General features: G+C 41.1%; 1 protein-coding gene across 9 annotated transcripts in view; it reads left to right on the forward strand.

Annotated features, from left to right (window-relative positions):
• The window catches only part of MEGF11 (multiple EGF like domains 11), a 306502-nt gene that overhangs the window by 17099 nt on the left and 274973 nt on the right, over nucleotides 1-14430 (forward strand). For 8 of the 9 annotated variants that reach the window (XR_012630339.1, XM_074879909.1, XM_074879911.1 and 5 more), the window contains exon 1: nucleotides 4949-5141. The exons of the other annotated variant lie outside the window; for it this stretch is intronic. The gene's annotated coding sequence lies outside the window, so the exon portion shown is untranslated. Of the gene's footprint in view, nucleotides 1-4948; nucleotides 5142-14430 lie in introns of those variants that run through there. 9 annotated transcript variants of the gene reach the window in all.

Genomic DNA, 14430 nt, shown 5'->3' on the forward strand with positions numbered 1-14430 from the left:
AACAAAGCTGTCACAGCTATCCTGCAGCAGGGAATTCCACTCGTAAATTTTGTGAAAGACTGGTCTTTTATCCATTTTCCTTTATAATAAAAGGAGTGATAGCTGTGTACAACTGACTTTCTTTTGCTATTTTTGTTAGTAGATCAAATTTCTCCCTGAAGTAATCGTCTACAGTTCAGTAGAATTAATGCTATTTCTTCCATTTGCAACACTGCATAATTATTTTCTTCAGCCTTACCCAATCCTTTTTTTTATTTTTAAATTTATGTCATATTAAGCAAAAAATAATTTCATGCCCCGGTCCAGTGCAGATGCCTTGATTAAGAAAAATAGCAGTTACTAAGAATGATGGTCATACACACATGATTAAGAGCAGAATTTGAGCTCATACAGGAGAAGATTTGCACAAAAGCCCTAGTCACTGGCCAGTGCTTAAGTAATTTTCAGTGCCCTTTAGATTGTGTATAGGGAACAGACTTAAAAGCTGTGTTAATGAAAAAAACAATTGACACGATTGAATCGGGCCCTATATGCTTAGTGTCTATTTGCATTAGATGAACAGCTTCTGTATACTCTTGTTAGTGTTATGCAGGATTAATGTTTTCTGATTATTTTTTTCATTACCTGTTCATTAAGAGTACTGGGACAATTTGAGTAAACCTTTGTATTTGGGAAAATAGGTTCATAATATGGAAAAAGGTTGTCTCTGGAGTGGCTCAAATTCTGAAGGATATCTAAGCTTTTTTGCTCTTTGGATTGAGGTATTGTACTTCTCCAAGCTCGGTAGTTTAGTCAACAATTCTGACATAAAGTGAAATGCAAGTCCTATGAATGCAGGAGTTGGCTTTCTAAATGAGAGTAGATTCTTGCAGTCATTATTTGGATAGATCAGGGAAGTCAAACAAAACATATGCCGAACTGGCTCTAGTTAAGACTGTATTTTCTACACTGCCTACAACTAATATGTTTGTATTTGATTTGGACGCTGTATTGGTAGAAGGGAGTCATGCATAAATGAGGCCAACGCTGTTATTCAGTATTATTAATGATGTTGTCTACTCCTAGTTTCTCAAAAACTAGAAAACTAATAAATTTTACATATTGGAAAAAAAATCACAGATAAATCAAACAAATACATAAATTCTTTAAAGTATTTAATATGTGTTAAGAGGACAGAATGATGAATTCAATATTGAAAACCAATATCAAGTTTACAATTATGTACCATTTATCATCACTGATTGCACAGACAGCATATTATTGCAGGGAACCGAATGATGCATAAACTAAAGCCCTGATTGGTTTTATAAAAAACAAGTTAAAATTCATGTTATGTCTGAAAAGCTTTGTTTTTCTTTTTCAAGCATTATTTTAAATAACAATTTGTTTGTTCAGACACAAATTATGCATATTTAATTTCTTGAGCTTTAATATTAAATGTGTAATAATTTTAGAGTGTTGAAAACTGATGCTTTTACAAACAGTAACACGATTAGTATGCTGTTATTTTCTGAGGCCCAATTCCCCCTTTAAGAAGTAAGAACATACGGAAAATGAAAAAGTAGATAGGAACTAGTTTTGAATTGGACATGTAGAAGCAAGCAAATAAAAGCAGTAAAAATGCTCTTGAAAGGTGATTTGACTCTGAAGGGAAAGGATGTACAAGTGTCCGTTTCTTACTCAGCAGAACTTCTCCCAGGGTAAAATTCTGCCTCCCCCAAAAGCCAGTGGCAAAGCTCCCAGTGCCTTCAGTGTTTTCAGATTTCTATTGTCTGTACTGAAGGACATACCTGCTTACTTTTATGAAAGAGCTGCACTTCTTTAAACTCCTGTCACCCCAGCTGAGCTCTGGGAGAGGGAAATGAATTCTCTGGCTCACACTATATCAGCAGAATTATTAAGCAGTTTTCTGTTGCAGAGTCACTCTTGTAATGCACTGTTGCTTTTTTTTTTTTTTTTTCCCAAATTCTTTTCTCATTTTCATGTTGGTGCTCAGGTTGCATGGGGATAACCAAAGATATCATTTCACCAAACTGAGGCTGAGCACCCATAACTGAGAGTTATTTTGTCCTTCAGAATTTCAACAACTCATTCTGATTTATGAAAGAATCTAGCTAAGCTTGAAGATTCAGCTTGAGTTTACAGAGTTATAACTCTAGGCTAGACTCACTGAGTCAACAATAATAAGAAAAAAGCCAAACCATCTTTTTACATCTTTATTTGTAAATTGCGCATTTTAAAAACAGAACCACTGAACTAGAATCAATGTGATCCAATCTAATGCTGTTTATACTGAAAGTCTTTTTAGAGAGGGGTTGCACTTCAATAGACACCAATAATAAATGAATATTATAGTAGTCACCCTCAAATGTAAAACACATCCATAGACAGATTCATTGACATTTGCTAACGTTTACTGCCCTTCAAGGAGACAACCATGTCGCAGAGCATACCAGAACTATACTTTCCAAATGAAATTACTGAGCTGGATGGGATTTTTACATGAGAAAGAAGAGCACGTCTGAATGCTTTGTCTCAAACATCTGTAAACAGTCATACAAGAGTGTAATATCTTGGGGGTTTTTTTGATGTCCAGGGCAGCCATAGTTTGACAGGACACTTCTTTGGAAAGTTTTAAAGAGAATGCCAAAAGACAAAAAAAAAGGTAAAAAAAAATTGTAGCAACAAGCTGGCCTAATTTATTTTAAGCAGACTTGTTTTTTCTCCATACATTTCAGACCTTTTAAAAAGAAAAATCAGGTAGGCTAAATAGTTCCCCAACTGGAAACTGGTGATAAAACTAAGTCCGACACACTGCCATCAGTATAGAGCAACTGGTGTTTTTAATATTCTTATACAAACAACCAAACCTAATTATCTTTATTTATTCAATAAATCTAGTTCAAATTTTATCTATTAAATTTTATTAAATATTGAAAATAATTTAATAAATAAACATGATTGCTAATTTATTATTGATATTCATTATTAGGATGTTTGTAAAAATAATTAAAAACAGGTCGGGAAAGATGGGGATGAATTCACCTCAGGCACCAGTAGTGGTTGCCTTAACCATAGCTAATGAAGAAAAATAGTCCTGTGGAGCTAGCGAGAGAGCAGAGAGCTGGGTTTGCAAAAAAGAGGTGGGGAAGCCAGCAGTCACTCCCGCACACATGTATTCTCCACTGCCCCGTTCTCCTGGTTTAGGTGGCTGGTGCAACATCTTGGGAAGGCTGCAAACCAGGACAACACTCAGAGGGAAGGTTGGGAACCTGGAGGCACGAAAGCTGTGGCGGGAGTGAAGATTTTTGGGAGGCTGGGAGATTGCAGGGAGTCCCTTACGGAAACGGTGTACCAATTCTGGCCCAAACTATCTTTATCCATTTTGAAACTCTGCCATCACCTGCGGTCATGTACTGGCACGTTACCAAGAAACACACAGTGCAGGACAAAGGATTTTGGCAGCCTCATATGTACATAAAATATTGTACAATGTGGGGATTCATCATGTGGCTACAATGACAAAAAAGTTCTATTGGTCATTTTGGTACATTGTCAAAAAGGGACTTGGTCTTATGTTTCTTACATACTGAAATGATGAAAAGGCAGGAACTCAGCCAACATTATTATTCTAATTACAAAATAATAAGTAATAGTATATAACACAAATAGAGCATTTCATCTTGGAAAGACTGTGCAAGTGTAAGATTGCTGCTTAAGAGCTAAGTTAGTGCAGCTGTTCAAATCACCTGTCATAAGCATTTTGGTCTAATTATTTTTATCATTATACATTTGTAACTTCTGGTACATCTTTTAGGAAGAAAATTACAACCATGGGGTGCAATTCGTTCCCTGTCTGATACCTCTGCGCACCCAGTGGCACTGAGCCACCCTAAAAAGCAGCAGTGGTGCAGTCGATCTGACAGTACAAGGGCAGATGCTCTGGACGGTAGAGGATGCTAGAGAAGAGGTAAATTTTCCATTTTCCATCGTGCTTTTCTCTATTAACATCCCCTCGGTCTTGCCTGGTATCAGCTCTAGCCAGCTCCTCTCCATCCAGGGGCTGCTTTAAGCAGCGCTCCGTGTGTTTCCCTGTCTGCATGCCCCTACAACTGCGTGCGTCCCTGTCGTTGCAAACCGAGGCACCTTGAAATGGGTCCAGAAGTTTGCATGATCTCCCGCTAAGCAAATCCGTGGAGTTTGGTATGTCTCTGCTCTGGAGATCCCCTTCTTTCAGCTGCAGGAGGCAGGCAGCCTTGGTTTTCTCCTATCTCCTACCCTCAGCTGAGCCGCCAAGTGTTTCTGGCTCAGCTATAGAGTTTGCTTCCTCATTCCCACATGCACTGTTCGGGCGGCAACCTTGGGATGCCGGGGTGTCGGTCAGATTCTTTGTCCTTTTAGTCTATTTAAGGTATCTTAATTGGATCGGGTGGAGAAAAAAACAACCCAAAACACATACACAAACCCCAAGGCTTCAGGACTAGATCCCCCTTCCCCCCAACAACAAATGGTTAAATAAATAACGACATGCCAAACCAACCATCACTAAACGAATAAGCCAAAAATCAGCCTCAGCGCCGCAGGAAATGTGAAAGTTTCTGCGCTCTGAAGCTGGCCCCGTGGTACCGCGCGTAAAGGTAAGAATCCCGGGGGAGGGGAGCGGACAGCGGCCCCAGCCCGGTGCCTGCGGGAGCCGGGGCCGCACCAGAGCGCCCAGCCCTGCATCCCGGAGCGCCAGTCTGAGAGATGCTGCTGTGACTTGGTTCTGCGCTGGGAAATGAACGGCTCCGAGCCCCCACCCCCGTCTCCTCCCTCCCTCCTCCTCCTCCTCTTCCTCCTCCTTCTTCCCCCTCCCCCGGGTCCTGCGGGGAGGCGGGTTTAAGGTGGGTCGTGTGGCCGCGGTAACTTTCCTAACAGAGCCAAAGAGGCGCCCGGAGTCCCCCGCAGCAGCAGCATCGCCTCCCCGTTCTGGGCAGCGGCACCACCGCGGTGCACCCGTGCGAGCGGCCCCGGCTCGGCCGTTGCAGCCCGGGCTGCCGCTCGCCGCCTCCCGCCGCCGCCTCTCCCAGCGTCGTCTCCCGCCGCCGCAGCCCCACGGATCCGGCCCCGACGGCGGGGCTCCGGCCCCGGGTCCCGCCGAGGTAGGTGCCAGTCGGGACAGGGGCTGGGCGCCGCGGGGGACGCGGTGCCGGAGCCCCTGTGTCTGCAGCGGCGCCTCCCCCCCCCCACCCCCCACCCCCGGCCCCGTTTGTTCCTGGCACTGCTGCTGCTGCGGGGCAAGGAGCTTCCTCTGCACCCTCCGGCTGCAAGGGAGGAAGCCCCCTTCCCTGCTCCTCCTGGAACTGCCCGGGCACCCAGGGCGAGCCGGGAGGAGGCAGTCTCTCTCCAGCCTCCCGTTTCTGTCCCTTCCCTCGATCTTTTCGTGGGTTCTCGTCGGTGATTTTGGAAGTGCTGATGTAGGAGATACGTGCGTGGGTGAGATCTTACGGCTTTATTAGGACTCTCCCCTACCAGCGCTTCTCTCAGAAGCCGCCCCCCCACCGCGTGGTTTACTGGGGTGTTGTGTCGGCACGAACTTTCTTCTGGTTGCAGGAGGCAGGTTTGGTCCCCGCGTGTCCCCATCCTCGGGCTGCTGCTGTGCGCGGGCGAGGGGACTCGCGGCTCGGGTCATAGCTGCTTCCCTTGCCTGCACTGAACAGGGTCCTCGGGGTAGGGAGACGCGTGAGGGAGAAGTTGTAGGATGCGGTGTGTAAGTGACGCCTGTTCCTTGAGGTTGGGAAGCTGGTAGAATCTCACTCGCGCTGACGCTACTCGCTGCTGCCAAACATTCCCTCCTTTTGCCTAGGAAGGACTCTGGTCACCCTGCCAGATGGCTTGTAAGAGAGGGAAGTTTGGGTAGCGTCAGGACATCAGCTCCCAAACGCAATGCTCAGCTGAGATCCTCAGGTGACAGCACAGAGTTCTGATGCTTGTGTTGATTAATATTCATCTGCAAGCACTGGGCATCTGGTTGGCCCAGAGAGGTGGGCAGAGGATCGGTGTTTTGTGAAACCAAGGCAGCCATCTCTCAAAGTATCACAGGGGTTGGAGGTTTAAATAACCCCCGTGATCACTAGATACTGTGAAAGCTGGGGTTATCCCCTGCCCTCCCCCCCCCCCCCCCCCCCCCCAGCAGGAGGAAAGTCCAGAGTTAACTAAAAAGAAGTCTACAGTTCACATCTTTATGATCTCTGGTTCAGAACATATATATGTAACATATGAATTATGAATTAACTAGAATGTAGCAGCCTGTCTACCTTCCTCATCCTGTCAAAGGGGGGAGACCCCCACCCCCCAGTCATGCTCAGTCCTGTATTTTGGTAATGGAAATCTCAAGTCAGGTGATTGGATGTTGCATCTCTTGATTTCACATTATGGGGTTAATTAATTCTGTGAAGATTTCTTCTGGGATATCCAAGCCTCAGTCCAAATCCTTCCTGTTCTGTTAGACTCCTCTTAGAGTACAGCCAGAGCTTTTCTGTCTCCCTCTCCGTTTGGACCTTCCTTACGTGTCCACTTTGTTGTTAAATCCCACAAGTTTTCCTTAATGTCTGATGGATGGATTCTTTTAGGTGTATTGCCTTGCTTCTAGTAGTGCTAGGTAAAGCTGAGTAAACCAACTGAACAGTCTCATCATAGGATTTGATTTTATGTCATCTTTTACAGACTGAGGATCTGGTCTTGCAAAAGCTTGTGAGCAAGTTTACGTGCATGGGACCTGGTCTGGAGTCTGTTAAAGTTGGTGTGGGGCACCTGAATTGGCTTTGCATGAGGACAATACTAAGAAGCACGTGTGTTTAAGGATAATGATATATGTTTGCAAAATTAGTTTCAATGCAAGTGCACAAATTCTTATTTGTCAGTAACAACCTCTGGAGGCTTCTTCAATGTTCAAACTGTTGAACTTAGTTTTCCTTCTGTTTCTTGTTAATATCTGAGTAAATTTGTTACAGAATTAGAGAAGTTTTATGGTGAAAATGTTTAACGTATGAAAGGTTGAAAATGGTCACGTGGTCACTATATGTTTTTCAAAATAAAATGTCAATGTTGTCTTTCTTTCCAGTCACCCAGTCATCTACTTTATAAAATTTCATAATTTTAGTTAAAAAAAAATTAAAAATCGACTGAGGTAAAATACACAATATTAGGAATGCATTATGTTGCTCCTGTTTTTGCTTCTTGAAAAAGGACTAATTTGATCTCTTGTTTTTACAATTAGAAATACATTAATAGTCAGAAGTATCAAATAGAAGCCCGTGTTCTTTTAATAAGTTGCATGTCTGTAAGCATTTTTACTATGAATGGGGCATTCAGCCATTTTTATTTGAATAATCCATCGTGTTTTAAATGCTAGGCAGCAGAATTAATATTTAAGCAAATGCATACAGCAAAACTATAAATCTCTGAAAACAGTTAATTATATCGGAACTGTGAGCGTACCTTCAAGTACAGCCTGTATAAACTATTTCTCTGTAGCTTGATCACAATTCTTGCAAACCTTTTATCCTTGTCTGTGAAATAATTTCTAATTCTGTGCTCCTGCAAAGCATGTGCTTGGTTATTGTTTTCAAAACCATGTGGTTTGAGCTACTATTTAAATACAACATTTATGATACTACTTTGGTTGTTCAGCTTAAAAAGAGAAGTGCTGCATACCATTGCATACTAAAAAGCTTCTATATAATTACTACTTTTCACAGTACTGCTGTGCAAATCTCTGGGGCGGGAATTTAAGTGGAGACTTTATACAGTTCACAATTACTTTATATAAAAGCTATAAGCTCTTTTTCTTGAAACATGGGGGCTGCAGGCATTGGAGAGGGTGGAAGTATGGTGCCTGAAGTGGTTTCTACGTTTTAATTCTTGCAACATGTATGCTCGCCCTTGGCCTTCATGGACTTTCAGGTGCATAGAGAGTGTGTGGTGCATTCCCACAAACTATCCATCTGTACCACTGTGGGTTTGAATTACCTATTTACACACTTTGTTCTTATTGTCATTTTATGCAAATAAGTCCATTCTGGTTGTGTCTTGCAGAGGAGGGCTGACAGGCATGGGGTTACTTACACGGCCCCTCTCTCCCTTGCATATCTGTGTGGAAAGGAAACTGTGATGATGCACAGTTCAAATTCAAAGCCAAAGTCACTGGGAATTTCTCCACTGATGGTGATGGACCATGCTGTAGTGAAGGTAGGGTGCAGGTCTCGCAGTCATCTTAAGTTCTCCAGGGTATCCTACCAGGTCTCTAGTTGCTGTTCCACCAGCATTCTGTGTTCCCATGAGACACACATCATATCTGGTGCCCGATGCAGATATCTTGGTTTTCCTCGTCTGTCTCAAATAGCGCTTGGCATCCCTGTTAAGGTAACTGCGTCCTGCCCTGGCTGTCTCACATATTACCAGAAGTGACTAATATGTAAGACCTGGGATCAAGGAAATAGTTACAATTGTGAATAGTTACATTGTGAATAAACGAGTTACCCCTAGAAAGGGTTGTTCAGATGTTAATGGAAAAGATGAAAAAAATTCACCCTCATTGTTCTGTACTGTGCAGGCTGACCATGCTGCAGTAGCGATTGGTACTTTGCTTTGCACAAACCTGATTGAAACCTCAGTGAGGAAGTTCTGTATGTTAAGGAGAGTGAGATGAAAAAGCTTGTAGAAAATTAAAAGAGCCTACTCTTAAAGGTGGTAAATCCCAGATAGAATCAGTTTTAAAGATTGGCGGATGAATTTAGCCGTATGATACTTGTATGTGATTCCTGGGAGTGATGTACAATTGGTGTATGCATATAGAGAGGAGGAATTTTGTTTAGAGTTTAAAATTGCGAGCCTTACCTTAGGAATTAATGACTACGTACCAAATTCATGAAGAGACAATATTCCATGCCCTTGTGAAGATCAGACTCAGTAGCTGTAAAACAGTGAGCTGCAGCCCAGAGCATCTAAGGTATTCATTCAGTCAGGATGTCCAAAGACAAGTCCAGAATTCTCTCAGATAAAGTGTGTTTACAAACACTTACATATGAACAGTAGTGCTAAGCCCTCCGTGCAGTTTCTCCTGTCTGGCTGCTGCTCTAAAGGGAAAGTATTGAAATTTGTATGACAGCTTCTTTTTGAGAGAGGGAGAGAGACACAAGATGAAGGTCACCACTTCGCCTGCTCACAGAAATGCAGCAGGAAAGAAGAGCACATCCAACTTGGACCAGATTGCAAACAAGATCAGAACTGGTAGGCCTAACTTCTTCCTTTGCAGTAAGAACTGGCACTGAGAATTTCTCCTAGTAACAGCCTGACTATAAAGGCTAATGAATGAATAGCATGAGGCTGAAATCAGATTCACTGCTAGAGATATGCTCTGCCTGGAAGAGGAGTAAGACACTGCAGCTGAGTGAAAATAGTTCTGTGCTCTAACTTCATATACTTCATTTTCTAGGTTTTTCAACCTGAAAAGTTGAAAAGTCATTCTGCAAAGTATTATAAATGGTTAAAAAGGCACCAGAGAACTATCAGAGTATGACAGCTTAAAGGTTAGACAGGTGTGAAATTTGTAAACAAATATTTTTTTTTTTTTTTTTTTTTTTCTGATTTAACTAGTAGATATGAGTGGAAACGGGTCCAGGTTCTTTTAAGTTGAGATATGCAGCTGAAGTTTTATTTAACCTTTTTTCTTTGGTTCCTTGTTAAGATCTAGACTTCTGCTAACCTCCTGTTTTTATCACAAGTCTTATGGTCCATAATTTTTTGCAAGGTTTATGGAGTGTTGTGAACACATGAGAATCTGCTTTCTCTGGAACAAGGAAGGTAGGAAAAAGCTACAGAGAAACTATGAGGTGGAGTATTGGAATTCACAGTTGCCTCCTTAAGGGGCCAAAACAGGAAGGTTACCGAAAAGCTTCAAAGCTCTTTAGTTAAAGGCTGTAACCTGTTTCTGTAGAGTGCATGGCTAGATAAGGTGTTTTGGGAGCATATTCTACTTTTCCCATAAGATTTGAATCTTTAATACTCACACCTGGTTTTGAGACAAATACTTGAATAGTAAAAACTGCCATTTGATGCAGCCATTTTAAGAGCCTTTAAAAGTTTTTAGAGGGTTTGGTACAAATATTTCTCCTTTTTTTTTGCCAGCGTAAAACATGAAAGTACACTGATATAAAGCCAGTGTAAGCATGAGGAGAATCAAGTTCTTTATCATGCTTTTAAAATCTACCAAGTGAGGGAAGCATGGATGATTTGTAAGTAGTCGACTGGCATATGGTACCATTATGATAACATCATGTTCACAGCACTTTCCAGATTGATATACAACCTTTCTAAAATAAGCTCGGTAGAAAAAGAAAAAAAAAGTAAAGTCATTTAGCAGCCAACATGCTTTTGGTAGCAGCATAGGACACTGGTAGGTGACTTCACTTTGTCAAATGAGTTGTGCATCATAGTCTAGTACCTACTTGACAGGCAGTCACTCCAGAAAACTGCCGTTGCACTTTGTACACTGGGGTCTGATTCGTGCTTTCTTAATTCACAATGAAATGCTGCATTCATTTTCATTCCATGCAGTCTTGGCGAAGTCATGGGGGTTAGCACAAGGTATAGAATTTGTTTCTCAGGAGGAAGTCCAGTATTAAGCCCTTTGTTAGCAGTATAAGGAGAAAGGCTGGGGTTATCTGGGGATGGAGACTGAATTATACTCTAGTTCTGGATGGAAATATCCAGACTGAGATTGAAACTGTCTCATTGACATGCTGTGTCATTTATGGTTCTCAAGGAACAGTAAAATCATAAATATTCTTAGAAGCAGGAGCCTTGACAAGACAAACTATGGCAATGTTTCACTATTTAAAGGGGTTTTATCTACTTGCCACAGCTAGCTTAATTCTATTAAAGTATTAAAACAATGATACTTTATATGTCATTATTATAGCATAAATTATACTTTTGTTTGCCTTCATTTAAATGTGAAAGCTGTAAATATCACTTTAAAGAAGTGCTGGCTGATTAATTTGAAATCGTATTAACTTCTCTGTGTTAAAATGGATAAGGCAAATCAAAACCATTAAAGTTAAACACCTACCATTTCTCAAACTTAGTAAAAATGTCCAATGTAGCAATGTCCTTCATCCCTTCTCCTCTTCCAATTTCCTTTTTTCTGCATATTTCAGGTAGGCATTTTATCAACCAAACAGGGCCAATCAGTTATTTTATAGATACAATTCAAGCATCAGAAAATTTACTTCTCAGTGTTATTATGCATTGCCTTCTACAAAACAGTGTGACTAGTCATGCACTGAAACGCTAGGGAAGAAGCGTTTTATACCAGTGTTTATTTGCGAAGGGATTAGGCATTTGGAGGCTTGTTTTTGCAGATGGTATCACCTTTAGGATGATTTGCCTTCTGGATATGATGCCTACCCCTCTCCTCCAAGGTACTCCTTGGTAGTCTGCTAGTCTTCAAGATGGACTAGCAGACCAGACCAGACCAGCCATCTAACTTCTGGATTACTCAGATCTGGTGAGATGAATCCCACCCTTTCATAATAATGACTAGTTTCCATTTTACTTGTAAAGAAAGGTAAAAAGACTAAAAACTTTATTGTAAATGAATGAATGAACAAATTTGAAAATTATCATTTGTAACTCTGAGCTTTAGTTTAGAGATGATGGATTTTGATAGCTGTAGTGTTAAAGCAGGACAGAGCTATGTGTGTATCTTTTATAGAGTGATGCTTTTGCTGGTTTACTGTAAGCTTTCCCAGAATTAGGATTTTTGGATGCAGCCCTAACCGTCACCAGATAATATTACAACAGGAAATACCACTGTACGTAGTTATGTAGAATTTTGTTTTGAGGAGCAACGTACGGTAACTACAGTCACTGAGTAGAACTACTAACAATCACTTCTGGTGCCATTATAGCTGTCATTAATTATGTATTACATGTTGGAAAGGAAAGACATCAGTAGCCTATAGGATGTATTTGCATAGTAATTGAGGATTGATTAGATACAGTCTCTGCAGTGAGTGCTACTGGGAATAAATCACAGAAATTACAACAGTGGTAAATTATATTTACAATATATTAATTTATAGTAAATAATGATGGTCAAATATACAGAAAGATTTTTATGTTGCAAATTGAAGGAGACTCATTTGCATGGTGCTGCCTGTTGCAGGAGAGGATCCATCCATTTGTTACCTAACACTGGATTAGAAACTCTTCAGGGCAGAAGTTGTGATTTATGTAAACTGAGGTCTGTCGAATGACAAAATACCATCTGCTGTTTGTGGTCAGAAGATAGCGAAGTATCAGTTAACAAACAAATGAATAGAGTGGGTGCTCTTAACAGTTGAAGCAGCTGCTACATCCATTCCAACCCACAGGAACTTTGAAAAGTTTAATTTTTCTTAATCTTTCTTTTTGATTTATATTGTACCCCTTTAGTTGATACAGATGTAAGTGAAATTTATTTCTCAAAATAATGTGCCATGGGATTGTTTATGGAGAATTCGAGTGCAGCCTGGAAACTGAGCTTGCTCTGATCTGTAAAATGCAAAAAACGTGGGAACTAAATTAAGGGGCAAACAATGTTGAACAAGGAAGGCAATGGAAAATAGCTTGGCAGGCATAGGTGTGTGGGTAGGAATGATACAGAAAATCACTTCTATACCGAAAAGAGCAAGAAAAAGAAACACAGTTAGGAGAATAAACAAGAGGGGACAAAGAGATGACTAAATAAAATTCAGCAACAGATAAAAGGCTCACCCAGAAATCAGTGTGTTAAATGAGAATGGTAAAGTGAAGAGTCAGGTCTGAGTATGGTGTGCAAAATCCTTTTGCTTGACAGAAAGAGAGAGACAAAGAGAAATAGTTAGCAGGATGCTGTTGCGCTGATTACTGTCCAGCATTTAAAGTTGATGGTTTCCAGATAATCTAGGCATCCTCCTATATCTTTTTTAGCAGATTTTTTTTTCTCTGCTCTCTTTTTTTCCTGCAGGTCTTTCTTTCATCTTATCCTCCCTAGCATTCTTTTAGGCTTTGTTTAAGGATTAAGTTTTCCACTTGAAGGGCAACTTGATAGAACATTAATCAGAGGACAATTTTAGGGTCTGTGTTCTCTGAGTAGTAGAGAGCTAAGTTTAGGTTGTTTCTTCTGTATGCAGGCATTCAAAAACACAGGAGACCTGCTTAAAATAATGTGCACTGGAAGCAGAACATAGACTCATAGTTGCGCAAGTATTCTAGAATGAAATAGCCTCTGACTTTCATACACAACATATCAGCGTGCAAACTACTGAAGATAAAGGTAAATATGTATTTTGAGCTTGCAAAAGTGCTGCTGTGGTGTACATTTTAGTAATATAGCACACTGTATTTACCTGAAGGATACATAAATGTTGTTGGCATCTGATTGTTCTGTCCTGCTGAACTGTGCTTGAAGCAGCACCCAGAAAGGGGAAGGACTGGTGTCTCAGTGCTACTCTGCCAATTCATGATGGAACATGGCCTCGGTTTGGCCATTGTTGTGAACTTAGCAGACCCTGCTGCCTGTGTGCTCCCACTCCCCTGTGGACCCTCACCACCTGCCTGCTGTTCTCCAAGTTTGTCCGTGTCTGGCTTCAGCAGTGCAATCCCCAGCTGCCTTTCAGTTGTGGCTTTCCAGGGTTTTTAGTCTGGTTTTTTTTGGTTGTTTTTTTTTGTTGGTTTTTTTTTTTTTTTAGGATCTGATAGTCAGCAGACACCTCATTGGTATTTGGAATAATGAGAATTTGGGAGTTTACTGGTGACAACACCAAAGAGAATAAAGTAGAGGGAGTGAAAGGAATTCAGTTTAATTCTGGAAGAGGAAATAGTACAAAAGGACATAAAAACTCTGAAAGGACAATGTTTGGTATGTAGATGTATCTTTAGGCACTTACACATTTCAAAAAGCTAGGAATGTAATCATACAGTACAAGGATGTAATCTTAAAAAACTCCAAGGATGTGGAGTCTCCATCCTTGGAGCCTGGACACTGTCCTGGGCATGTGGCTCAAGGTGGCCTTGCTTGAGTAGGGGGCTTGAACTGGGAGACCTCCAGAGGTCCCTTCCAGCCTCACCCATTCTGTGATTCTGTGAAATTGGGATGAATTAGATGCTTAACAGTTGTCACTGAAAAGTAAGCAAACCTGCCCAGTATTCACTCATGGATGCTGAATTCACTAGAAGACATTACTAGAGTTCTTGTTAATGCTTCTGGGTTGTTTTGGGGCTTTTTTTTTGCCATTGCCAACAGAGAGCATTGTACATTTGTTAGCACTGGATTTACTTCAGTGAACCCATTTAGTAACATTGACTCTCTTTCCGCAAAGGTTACTTATTTCATTTAAAAGTGGCTCTTTTCCATATTTTGGGGTG

The sequence above is a fragment of the Strix uralensis genome, chromosome 11, assembly GCF_047716275.1.
Source record: "Strix uralensis isolate ZFMK-TIS-50842 chromosome 11, bStrUra1, whole genome shotgun sequence".
NCBI classification, from domain to species: domain Eukaryota; kingdom Metazoa; phylum Chordata; class Aves; order Strigiformes; family Strigidae; genus Strix; species Strix uralensis.